Consider the following 11475-nt stretch of genomic DNA (forward strand, 5'->3'; position numbering starts at 1 on the left):
CTGACCTTTGCCCCATCAAGTTACGAACTTTACTTGGAATTTCTCCGGTTATATCTTAGTTGTAAAAAGTAACTGGAGAAATTTAAGAAGCACCTATGAAATACTTAGAGATGGTGTGAAAATATGTGTGGTTTCTCAGTCCTTGGTACAAAGGGAGTGTGAAGCCAGAGGGGGAAGAAGAGGAACAAATGAAAGCAAACCCCACAGGGCCAGATATTATTTTTTAGAAGCCTAAGTACCCACCTCATTAGACACTTTGACAAGCTTTGGCTTCATCGCTCACCAGTTTTAATGCAGTTGCCCAAAGAGTTTGACCCTCCAACAAGAGAATGACTTAGGCTTGAGATTTAATTGTCACCCCTCCAGTTTCTTCCCCTCTAGAGGGTATATACTTTTCCCTGTACGAGATGAATGTTCCCTCCTAATGACTGGCAGGGCCCAAAGAGCTCAGTGGAAGAAATGACCCACACAGAGCTTGTCATTCACGGTAGATAGGCATGTGGACTTGGGATATCCTAGGTGGAGAGAAGGGTAGAGAGCAGCTTGATCTTGCTCTGACCAGCAGTGCTAGGATCTGTTTTCATGCTTCTGTAGCATATTAACTGAGAAGAGCCCAAGATGCCAGCTGTCTCATAAGTGAATATGCCATTCTTTTGATACAAGGACTAGTTCTTTTTCATTTGAGCTTTTGCAACTTTAAAAGAATTCATTACTCTTAAGAGCCAAAGTGTTTAGATCAGGACTCCCCTGCCAATATATTAAATCTAATTTAACTCAACAAAAATATATCACTTACTGTGATTCTCAAAGTACTGTGTGGCTCAGAATCACCTGAAAGGCTTGTTAAAACACAGAATGCTGAGCTCCACCCCCAGAGTTTCTGATCGGTTGCTCTGCGATGAGACCCAGAAAAGTCATTTTTAACAAGTTTCCAGTGAATGCTAATGCTGCTGGTCAAGTAACCATAGTTGGAGAACCACTGCTATAAATGGTTAAAACATAGCTCTTAGTTCAAAAGGTTTTAGTATAAAGTACAAGACTGTGTATTGTGTCTGGGGTGTAATAGGTGTTTAATAAATAGTCGTTGAATTGATGAATTAATAAATGAATTAAAATATAGAAGAGATACAGTGTGAGAATATGAAAATGGGGATTTCTTCTGGTTATATAGTGTGCCATTTGAAGAAGAATCAAAGGAGGGCACATGCTTTGAAGGTCAAATAGGATCTGTATAGAGAAATGGTTGGCAGGAGGAGATTCTGAGCTAAGACAACAGCATATCAAAGACAGAGAGGAGGAAAAGAAGATGTGCATGGTGGGGAGAGGTAAAAAACCCAGGTGGGTATGTATGATATTACACATGCCCCTGTTTGAGCTTTGCCCCTCCAGCAGATGCTATTCTGCTACTGGTCCTCCTTCCTCTACCTTCCTGGAAAGTATTTACTTCTTTGACAACTCATTCCCTCTTCTGCCCTCATTGCTCATTCCTCTTTGGGCAATCTGAATGTCCCTTATCTAAAGAGCCTCTGGGGCTGTGGCATATGCTCTTGGAGCCACCATCACATTCACTCAGCCCACCTCTTACTTCTGAGCAGCTATACAGAAGGGTTTCATGCATAGGACTGAGACCCACACCAAGTATATTCTATAGCTTCTCTCTATTTTTTTGATTCAGGGTTTCCTCAAAAGTTCAGAAACTGCATCATCCTATACGCAAGAACAGCCAGAAGGGTAAGGCAGTTTACGTTCATGGTGTCCATCATTAAACGATGGGGGAGACAATTCAATGGAGTCTTGATCTGGCATCTTGTCTTTTGGAGATAGGCTCCTCAGAGGGTCTGTGGTACGATTAATAGCTACAGTGATAACCATGTCAGTAACACACTCTTTATTTATTATTGTTGTCCTTGTTGGCTTATCCTTCTCCCCTCCTGCACTCTACTTCTACTTCAACTTTGTTTCCTGGGATCATCTCCCAAATAAACCACCTGCATCCAAATCCTTATCTCAGAAAATCAAACAGATACGTGGCCTTCATAGCCAATGCATAGCACAATTCTAGCGATGCTTTCCTTGAATGCTTGTCTGAGGTGGCAGATAAAATTTTACGAACAATGGCCTTCAGCTGCAACAGATTTGTTGGTAGCAGAATATGGATTAGCCAGTTTCCAGTGAGATTGCAAAGGCATTTACAGCACTGGAGACAAAACAGGTTGTTTTCAATTTGAGTGACAATTTACTTAATTAAAATTGACTTGATTTTTGTGACTTTGGTCTTGTAATTTTAAATGAGATCACCTCCTACGGCCATGCCACCCTGAACAAGCCCGATCCCGTCCGATCTCAGAAGCTAAGCAGGGCCGGGCCTGGTTAGTGCTTGGATGGGAGACCACCTAGGAAGACCAAGTGCTATAGGCGTAAAAATAAAAAAATAATGAATTGTAAGCTGACAAAGTCCTTGCAGTCTGTGAGGTCAACCAAGAGTTGCCTCGCCTAAAAAAATAATAATAAATAATAAATAAATAAATAAATAAATAAATAAATAAATAAATAAGAATCACCTCTAGGATAATACAGAAGTTTTAAACTGTTATTCCTGAAATAAATCCAAAATGGTGCCAAACTTATGATGTTACAATATAACTTATGATGTTAGAAAGTTAGATGTAAAATACCTGCATTGCACTTGAGTTAGCATATGTATTAACCTGTGAGAGAAAAAAAACACAACTCCGATGACAATAAAGTCCCAGGAACTTAAAGCCAATCATATCCTTGGCTAGGAGGTTGAAAACAACAAAAGGGGGCCACAGGAAAGGCTCTCATAACTTTACCTATGACCTACTCCAAATATCTGATTCAAACCGGAAACCTGATTTTCTGAACTCTATTTTTTTTCCCCACAAAAGCACAGGCATATTTAGCAGCAGGCAAATTCCATAACTCCTTTTCAAGAGAATGATAGCAGAGGCTTTTAGTGGAAAGAGAATGAATGGTCACCAGCATGAATATTTCATCATTCCCTCCCCAGGCTACAGGAGATCAGCATATACAAATTACACTGATATGGTGCTAAGAGGAGGCTGCCTAGAGTTTTCAAGGTAAGAAGTCCTGGAAGAGCACTTGAAATTCCAACCGCCACATGATATGATTTGAAGACAGCTGGAAACCTTCACAGGCATTTGAGGATCTAAAAATGAGCTGAATTTCAGGTGTCTACTTTTTGCTAAAATCACTGAAGATGCTGACTGGGGAATGACTTCATACACCATTTGAACCTACTTTATGATCTAAATCAATTATCTCACTGAAGGCCAGCAACCCTTTCTTAATATTCTCAGAACTTTCCCCTCCCTCAAAAAAAAAAAATATCCCTTAAGTACAGGTTGGTAAAACTAAAAGGCAAGAAATGATAAGGCAAGAGAATGAAAACTGGAATGAATGGAAAAGAAGATGTATGAGAAAAGTCGCAAAACATTTTCCTTTATCTTAAAGAATTCTCTCAACATAAATAATTTATACCCCAAGCCCCCTTCCATCTAATATTTGTAGAGAGCTTTATGTTTTATAATGTACTTTCACAGACATTACATCAATTGATTCCAATAGTTACCCGCTAAAAATAGCCATAACATATCTTCAAACCTATTTTAGGGATAAAGGAACCATGTTTCAAAGGGTTAAACTGTCCAGAGTCCTAAGGCTGATTAGTGATTTGGGACTTTCAATCTAGTGCTTTCTCTTCCAAGTCAACTGGCAAATAAGCCTTCACTTAGATAGTTTCTTTAGCAAGTTGTCCTCGGTCATGGGTGAGATTCAAGGGATGCCTCTAAGTAGATGCTGTAGTCTGTTGTATGTTTATCTAATCATATGGCTTTGGGAAAGTTACTGTCACCGAGTCATACTTTTTCCATATATAACACAGGAATAAATATAATCTTTTCCTGACAAATTGGAAGACTCAAATAAAAATGCAAGTCGGTCCTTTTAAAACGAGCTCGGGATTTAGTTGGTGCCCATAAATATGAGCTTCTATGATGATGATAATAACAGTGATGCTGATCGTTATCATAAAACCCAACAGTAGCCAGTAGCCCAAGACAGCCTGAGAATTAAGCAAACTTCTACTTTGTCAATGCATCTCCCTTTTAAGTTACCTTTTACATGAGACATTTATTCAAGTTTTTATGTAATTCAAGTTTCCCACAGCAGCAGAGTATAAACATTTTTAATTCCAGGGCCATAATATTTAGTCCCAGAATACCACAAACAGCATGATTTTGTTGTTTAAAACTAATGTTTAAACATATAGGGGAAATATATGTGTATCCGAACCATATATATGTTTTTTAAATGGTGAAAATGGTAAACACAAAAACAAGATAGTGATTATCTCCAGGAGGAAAGCATGGAGATATAGTGGAGAAAGGAAACATAGGTAGATTTAAATTATTAATGAATTATTTGGGAGGTACAGTCAGTCTTGTAGATTGTTACTATAGTATTAAATAAACACATAAATAAAGAGTGCTATGTGTTTTAATATTGATAGTGGGTAATCAATTAAGCATTTTAACTCATCCAATGCTTTATATCCAAAATAATAAAAGTAGAATTAAAAAGTACAAGATCAGTTCAATATAATTTAATATATTTTTAAAGAATATATTATATAGAAGGCATATGTTTAAAAGTATATATTTATAGAGAAAATTAGTATTTAGCAGACTAAACTAGTATCAAAAAACTTGAAATTTATTCCTTGAGCCTATCTCTGTTCTAATTCAATGGTCGCATCACTCACATTGACTCTTTTTATTCATCTCAGTGATATTATGACAAAAAATGTACTTCTAGAGTCAGGTGGACTCAAACATTGCTTAAAAATTTGCCCACTTAGGAAAAACAATGATGTGAATTCAGAGATTCAAAATTCTCATTCCTAAAATTCCAGAGACATCATATTGACTCTGTGGGCATAGCATACTTTAGCTCAGGTCCTCTTAAATTTAGAAGCTTAATAATTTAGACCCACCATGAAGCAGCTACAGAAACAGAAATTTGTGAGTTAATGTTTATAAAGTAGTTAGAAGTGTGTCTGGCAAAGAGTAAATGCTATATAAGTGCTTGTTAAATAAATAAATAAATCTCTTTGGAAATTGTCATGACTTTTCCAACAAACTGTCATTCAGTTCTTCAAACTTCTGACTTATTTGCCCTGAGAACAATTTGCCAAAGGAAAATGAGGACCGTCTCTATCCTGCACTTGGTTGAGCAAGTTAGCAACATTTTTCATAACCTCCTACATTTTCAAGTCTAGTATGTCATATCAATGACAACCTTATAAAGTTCTAGGAAATCCAACAAATTTTGGACTCTTGCAGCCCTTAAATTCCAAAGTGTTCTCATCTGAAGGCTTAGCTTAATTAACCTTTTCAATGAATGTTTACAATACATAAGTTTAGCTATTTCATACATTGAAATACATTAAACATGCATATTTTGCTTTGCAAAGGACAGCATGTTTAACTCCCCAACATTCATTCCCCACTGGCCCCATTGTGTAGCAGCAGTGTGATTTTGGATAGGATTGACCTACCCCAAGCTGTAGAATATATCCCAACTGGTCTAAGGCAATTAAGATAATCTCATACCTGTTGCCAAAGCGATTGAATTAGGATAGGTGAAGAGAGAGGATGACATCTTTTGTTCAAATGGATGTGGGAAGCTATGCCCTTCCCATCTCTCATATAAACACAGAAGTACATATTCTGATTTCTTGCTGTGGCCATCTTGTGACCATTGAGGAAGCCAGCCTGGGGATGAACCCAATGCACAGGGAGGGTAAAGCACAGAGAATTAAAGAGAAACAGATCCAGGACTTCAGTTTGTCTATGCCCAAACCCTGCTCCACCTCTGGAATTCAAAGTTAATAAACCACAAATTTAATTTGTTAATTAGTTTAAACTAAAAACTTTTTAGCATTCAGATTTTGAAAAAGAAGTATGAAATTGGCTGAATTGAGGTAATAAATGACAGTGATGAAGGCTCATCTATCCATGGCTGGAAAATTGATAATCCTTTTTATTTATATTCTTCTAACAGTGAAAACAATCATAAATGACCAAAGGAATAGGCCATACAGAGAACTATTATCCATGTCTCTGGCGATTTTCTTTATCACATCATTTAGTGTTTCTGACTTGCCGAAGTGACAAGAGAAAAAATGGCAGTTATACATCAAATCTCTTCTTTTATGTCAATAAAATCATTCAAACATCTCTGTTTTCCTGCTGAAAGAAAACACAAATTTCTTATCATCAAAAGGATAGATCCCATTGATAATTTATGTATGACAATTCATCATTTTAAAAATTTCACTCCAATATCATGTTGGTGATATTCCCACATCAGAGGTATTCTGGACTTAATAGAGCTATATTTTCTGCCCCTGCCTGAATGCAGCTGTTTCACTGATGAGGATACACTGAAATTCAAAACGCTGAGTAACGTGCATAAAAATACCATGATAGTGGCCAAACGACGATATAAAAACTCTAGTTTCCTTATTCAGTACACCATGAAAATAGATTAGAAAAATATTGTATCAGTCAGTAGTATCTGTGTAACAAACCACTCCAAAATTAGTGTCTTAAAATATTTATTCTCATAAATCTGTGCTTTAGCTGGGATATCTCTGCTTCAGGCTGCAGATCTGTGAGGCTGTTTCACTATCTCTCATCTTTCTTTAGATCATAGGCTCATGAGGGAATGTTCTCATGGAGTGGCAAGGGTACAAAAGAAACCACCCAACTGCAGAGGCATATTTAAAGCCCTTCCCTGTGTTTCATGTGCGAACTTTCCATTGGCCAAGACAAGTCACATTGTTAAGTCCCAAGTCAAGGAAAAGAAATTATAAAGTTACTAGCAAAGAACAAAAAATTAGAACCAATAATTCAATCTACTATAAATGTAAACAGACTGAGGAACATTAAGTAAAAAATATACTTCCTAAAGTAACACACACACACACACACACACACACACACACACACACGAGGTTTGCTATGAAAAGCACCAGGGTGTGTTGCAGTTATGCAATGCCCTGGGTAACGAACACAAAATAAATGCCTCTTTTGAATCAAGTTCATTTATTTAGCTTGAGATAAGGATTAATGCTATAAATTTCTCATTAAATATTAAATCACAGCTCTCTCATCCAGGCGAATTAGTGTAGATATTACTTATATCAATGAAATTCCATCCAGGCTCTAATTTGAAAAGTGTAAACGAAAGGCTTTACTAAGGACAAATAAAACATCCTTTTCTCCTATTTCAAAGTCTTATTGCAAGTGATTTTCCAGATTTTTTTCAGTACCACTGAATTTACTTTGAGCCAGAAATGAAACTGTACTTGTTTTGCTCACATTTTTCAAAATGCCACCAATTTCTGACACTCTCAGTAGTATCAGTGCTCAGGAAGCAAAGGGTTTGTGTGAAGGCTATTCAAAGAACAAATGACCAGCCTCAAAACAACTTTAGCAGGGAAACAGAGTCGAGTTAAAGAAAGCAGAGGTGACAAGGATATATCTTAAGGTCATTTAAAATACAAAAAGCCACTTCCATGTGGAAGCAACAGAAAGCTCAGCAGCAGGGTGGCACCCCTGAGCTGATCACCACCGCAGCAGGAAATTCCAGAAGTGGTACCTGTTGCCACATGATCAATGGAAACCCCACCAGCAGTCTATACAGAAAGAAACAATGATCATTTATTAATCTTCCCACCATGAACAAGTAGAATAGATTGTAAGTTATATAGTAAAATAGAATCTGGGTTCAAATCTGAATGTTACTATGGGAACAAGTCCTAGACCTTTACTAGCTGTGAGGAATTTTGCAAATCACTTGGATTAATCTACATTAGCCTCAGTCTCTTCATCTGTAAAATGGCGAAATTATTAATATCTATTCCTTAGTATGATTGAGACAACTAAATGGAGATACTGTATGTTGAACAACTGACATCATGTTTAGCGAATGTCAAAGATTTATAAATAGTAGCTAAAGACATTTTACGGACTAAATTTTTACCACAAAGGGCAGATAAATATTTGTTGACAAACTGGTGAATTATCTTTTCTCTTCCATTCTGCATGACATTCCAGGGGGCTGTACCAATGTGTACCAACTGTTTGAATAGTAAATAATGATCTCATTAGAATGCACCAAAAACAGCATTAATATGCAAAAATATCTGCACTCCTCAATTTTAGTTTCTTAGTATAAATCACTGAAAATAAAGATCCCTAAACATCCGATTCAGTTTCTTGGGGGAATCTACATTTTTAAAACTTCTCTGGTTATTCCGAGGTAGATAGTTTACATTTTGAGAAAAAACAGTAAGAATATAAACCATAATATCCTACATTTAAAAAGTAGAAAAATATTTTTAACTACTTCAAAAAATCCTAACTGAGCTCCACGGATTGTCATTGTTAAAGAGATTAAGAACAACATTGTAAATAAAAATGGATTAGTTCAGGATATGTTGTTTGTAAGAGAAGAAAATTTCCCTCGTATACCCAGCTCTTTAAAGAATTTGTGTAATTTTCCATAATACAGTGAAATAAAAGAGGATAATCTGGAGTCAGTAAAATATCTACAAAAGATTCATCTTGGAAAATGATAACAAATAAGAGCTTTCGGGTTGGATTTAGAGCCCTAGCATTCAACCTCAGAGGAAGGGAATCAAACATTTTTGTTGCTGGATGTGACCCCACCGATGTTATCCTGTTCAGTGTCCTCGTAAAACTGTTTCTCGGAGACAGGAAGTGGCGTCATAAACCACCTAGTTTATTGATAACCGTGCTGAGATGACCACCACAGTTTTCAACTGTTTCTTTTTTGTTTTTGTTTTTGTTTTTTTCCTGCTAAACCAGTGATTTTCAGTCTAGGGTTCCAGGTTAGTGAATGAGGAAATGTGTTAGCTTATAAGTTGGTTTCAGTATTTCTAGAGCTCTAATGGGAATTTGCTCTTAATTAAAGTTATAGAAGACAAATTTGAAAATTGATTTCCTTTGTTTTACCTGCAATTATATAGTCAGTATGATAACACAAATGATCTCATGCTGGAAAAAGAAACTCCGAAAAGATGGTAAAACAGATTCCAGAAATTACTACACTTTAACAAGCTACGTCATCATAGAATTGCCTGAGATATATTGGTGCCTCTGACTCTGACACAAGTCCAGAAGACACCTGAATCCAAATAGAAAACCTGCTTAGTCAGGCCAAAATGCAGAGATGGCTAAAATAAAGTTACCCATAGCAAAGAATGATGTTTACTGCCTGGATACTGCATTATGTAGTAGCATTATAATTGAAGAGATGCATTTTCACAATATTATGATAAACTTAGAGCAAAGGTTTAAATCTGGATACATGTTTAAGTGTAAAACCAGTAACGACCCAGAAGGAACTAAAGTATTATTTAGTAGTTGCAGTTTAGTAAAAAATGTTTCAAAACACAAATCTCTGTAGCTCTCAAAAGAAAAAAAAAACAAAACAAAAACTTTTACCATACTATATCAAGCTATAAAGCTATCTGTTGTCACAAATTCACATTGTTAGGTCCCTGAGCTAAAATTTTAAGATTTTTCTAAGCGAACATATCTCCAGGAAATAATACCTACCAAGCACAAACTGTTTGGATAGAATTTATATCCACATTCAAAATGTACAGAACAATTTTTTTTCACTGAAAACCCCAAATTTTGAAGCATGTTGCTTCACTGCTTAAAATGAATATATCCAGCTAATCTGGTTGCATCAAACACTTAAACTCATCATGAGAGAATCATTTATGGAAATTCCATATATTTATGGACTTCCATATTACAGCAAACTCGATTAGATCTACACCAAAGCGTAGCACTCGTATGCTCCAAAGTATTCCCTTTGAAATGAATTATTCCTTGATAGGAAAATAATGCAAAGGAGGAGAATTTACATTTAATAGGCGTCTACCATATTCCACATACCATGCTCAGAACTTTAGATAAAAGACCTCAGATCTGCCATACATGGTCTTACTGAACTGAACCGACTTTCAATAAGGAAACTGAAGCTTGGAGAGACAGAGAGGACAGGGGTGAGAGCTAACAGATGGCGGTGCTGAATCAACCTACACCAGAAGTAGCTCCAGTTTATCAACATTTAATTGAATACAAAGATGTATTCAGTACACATATCCAAAGTATTAGAGCTATTAGATTGTAAGTGACAGAAACACCGTTTGAACTTGTTTAAACAAAATAGAATTTATTTACCCCCATGAACAAAGACTGAGAGGAAAGAGTTGGGATCAGCTTTAACAGTGACTGGAATCATGGCCTTGAACAAAGTCAAGGCTCTCTCTCTCTCCTCTTTGCACTGACTTCTCCAGATGAAGGGCACGGTCCTAGGAGCATCACTCTTGAACATTACATTCTTTGGCTATAAGACTCCCATCTACCAGCTGCTGGTGAAGAATACCTTAGGGGAAGGTTTCTCAACAGCAACATTACTGACATTTTGAATTGGCTCTTTCTTTGTTGTGAGGGTTTGTACTGGACATTGTGGAATGTTTAGAATAATCACTAACCTCTACCCACTAGAGGGTAGAGGTTAGTGATTATAATATTCCCGTCATTACAATCATATTTGTCTTCAGACCCACTAGCTGCCAATAATATTCCCCAGTCATTACAATCATATTTGTCTTCAGATACTGTCAAGTGTCCCTTACGAGGTGGCAAAACCTCCTCCTGTTGAGAACGACTGCTTGGGGTGGCAGGGAGAACTATGACTAGCTTGGTTTGATTCAAACATCCACCTTTGCAAATCTTGGTGGCCAGGAAAGTGGGGGAGTGCTTTTAAATATATGGCCAATTCAGAACACATGACTAGTGTTTGAGGGGGAGGAAAATTTTTTAGGAGGAGGAGGGCACGGCATAGAAATAGACAGCAAGAGTCGTTGAGACTGAGATGTATCCCAATTTGTGTCAATTCCATGCAGATTATAGCAGGAACGCAAAATATGAGCTTCTTTACCTGACTCAAATGAAACCTGATGAATCTTTTCTAACTAAATGCCACATCTTCCGATGCATTCAATATGATTTTCTATATTCCAATTGCTCTAAAGGAATACTTATATATACTCTCTTCTTTTGTCCCCAACTTTCATATACCAAGCACACCTTTAAAATGAGCAGCAAGTTTTCTTGTTTAGGGCACAAGATAATAATAATAGCTAAACTTACTGAGCATCTAGTAAATGACAGTCACTGATCTAAGCATTTTTTATTCATCTCATTTAATCCTAAAAACTGGCCCTATTAAATAGGCAGTATTATTATCTCTATCTCATAGAAGGAAAATGTCTTCGAGAAGTTAAGTGACTCACTCAAGGTCCTCTAGCTAGGATTCCAAAAC

At 36.7% G+C, this 11475-nt stretch overlaps 1 pseudogene; it reads left to right on the forward strand.

Annotated features, from left to right (window-relative positions):
- Positions 1–2299: 2299 nt before the first annotated feature.
- On the forward strand, positions 2300–2418 carry LOC120581725 (uncharacterized; annotated as a pseudogene).
- Positions 2419–11475: the final 9057 nt, after the last annotated feature.

This window comes from Pteropus medius, unplaced genomic scaffold, assembly GCF_902729225.1.
Source record: "Pteropus medius unplaced genomic scaffold, Ma_sr-lr_union100, whole genome shotgun sequence".
In the NCBI taxonomy this organism is placed as follows: Eukaryota; Metazoa; Chordata; class Mammalia; order Chiroptera; family Pteropodidae; genus Pteropus; species Pteropus medius.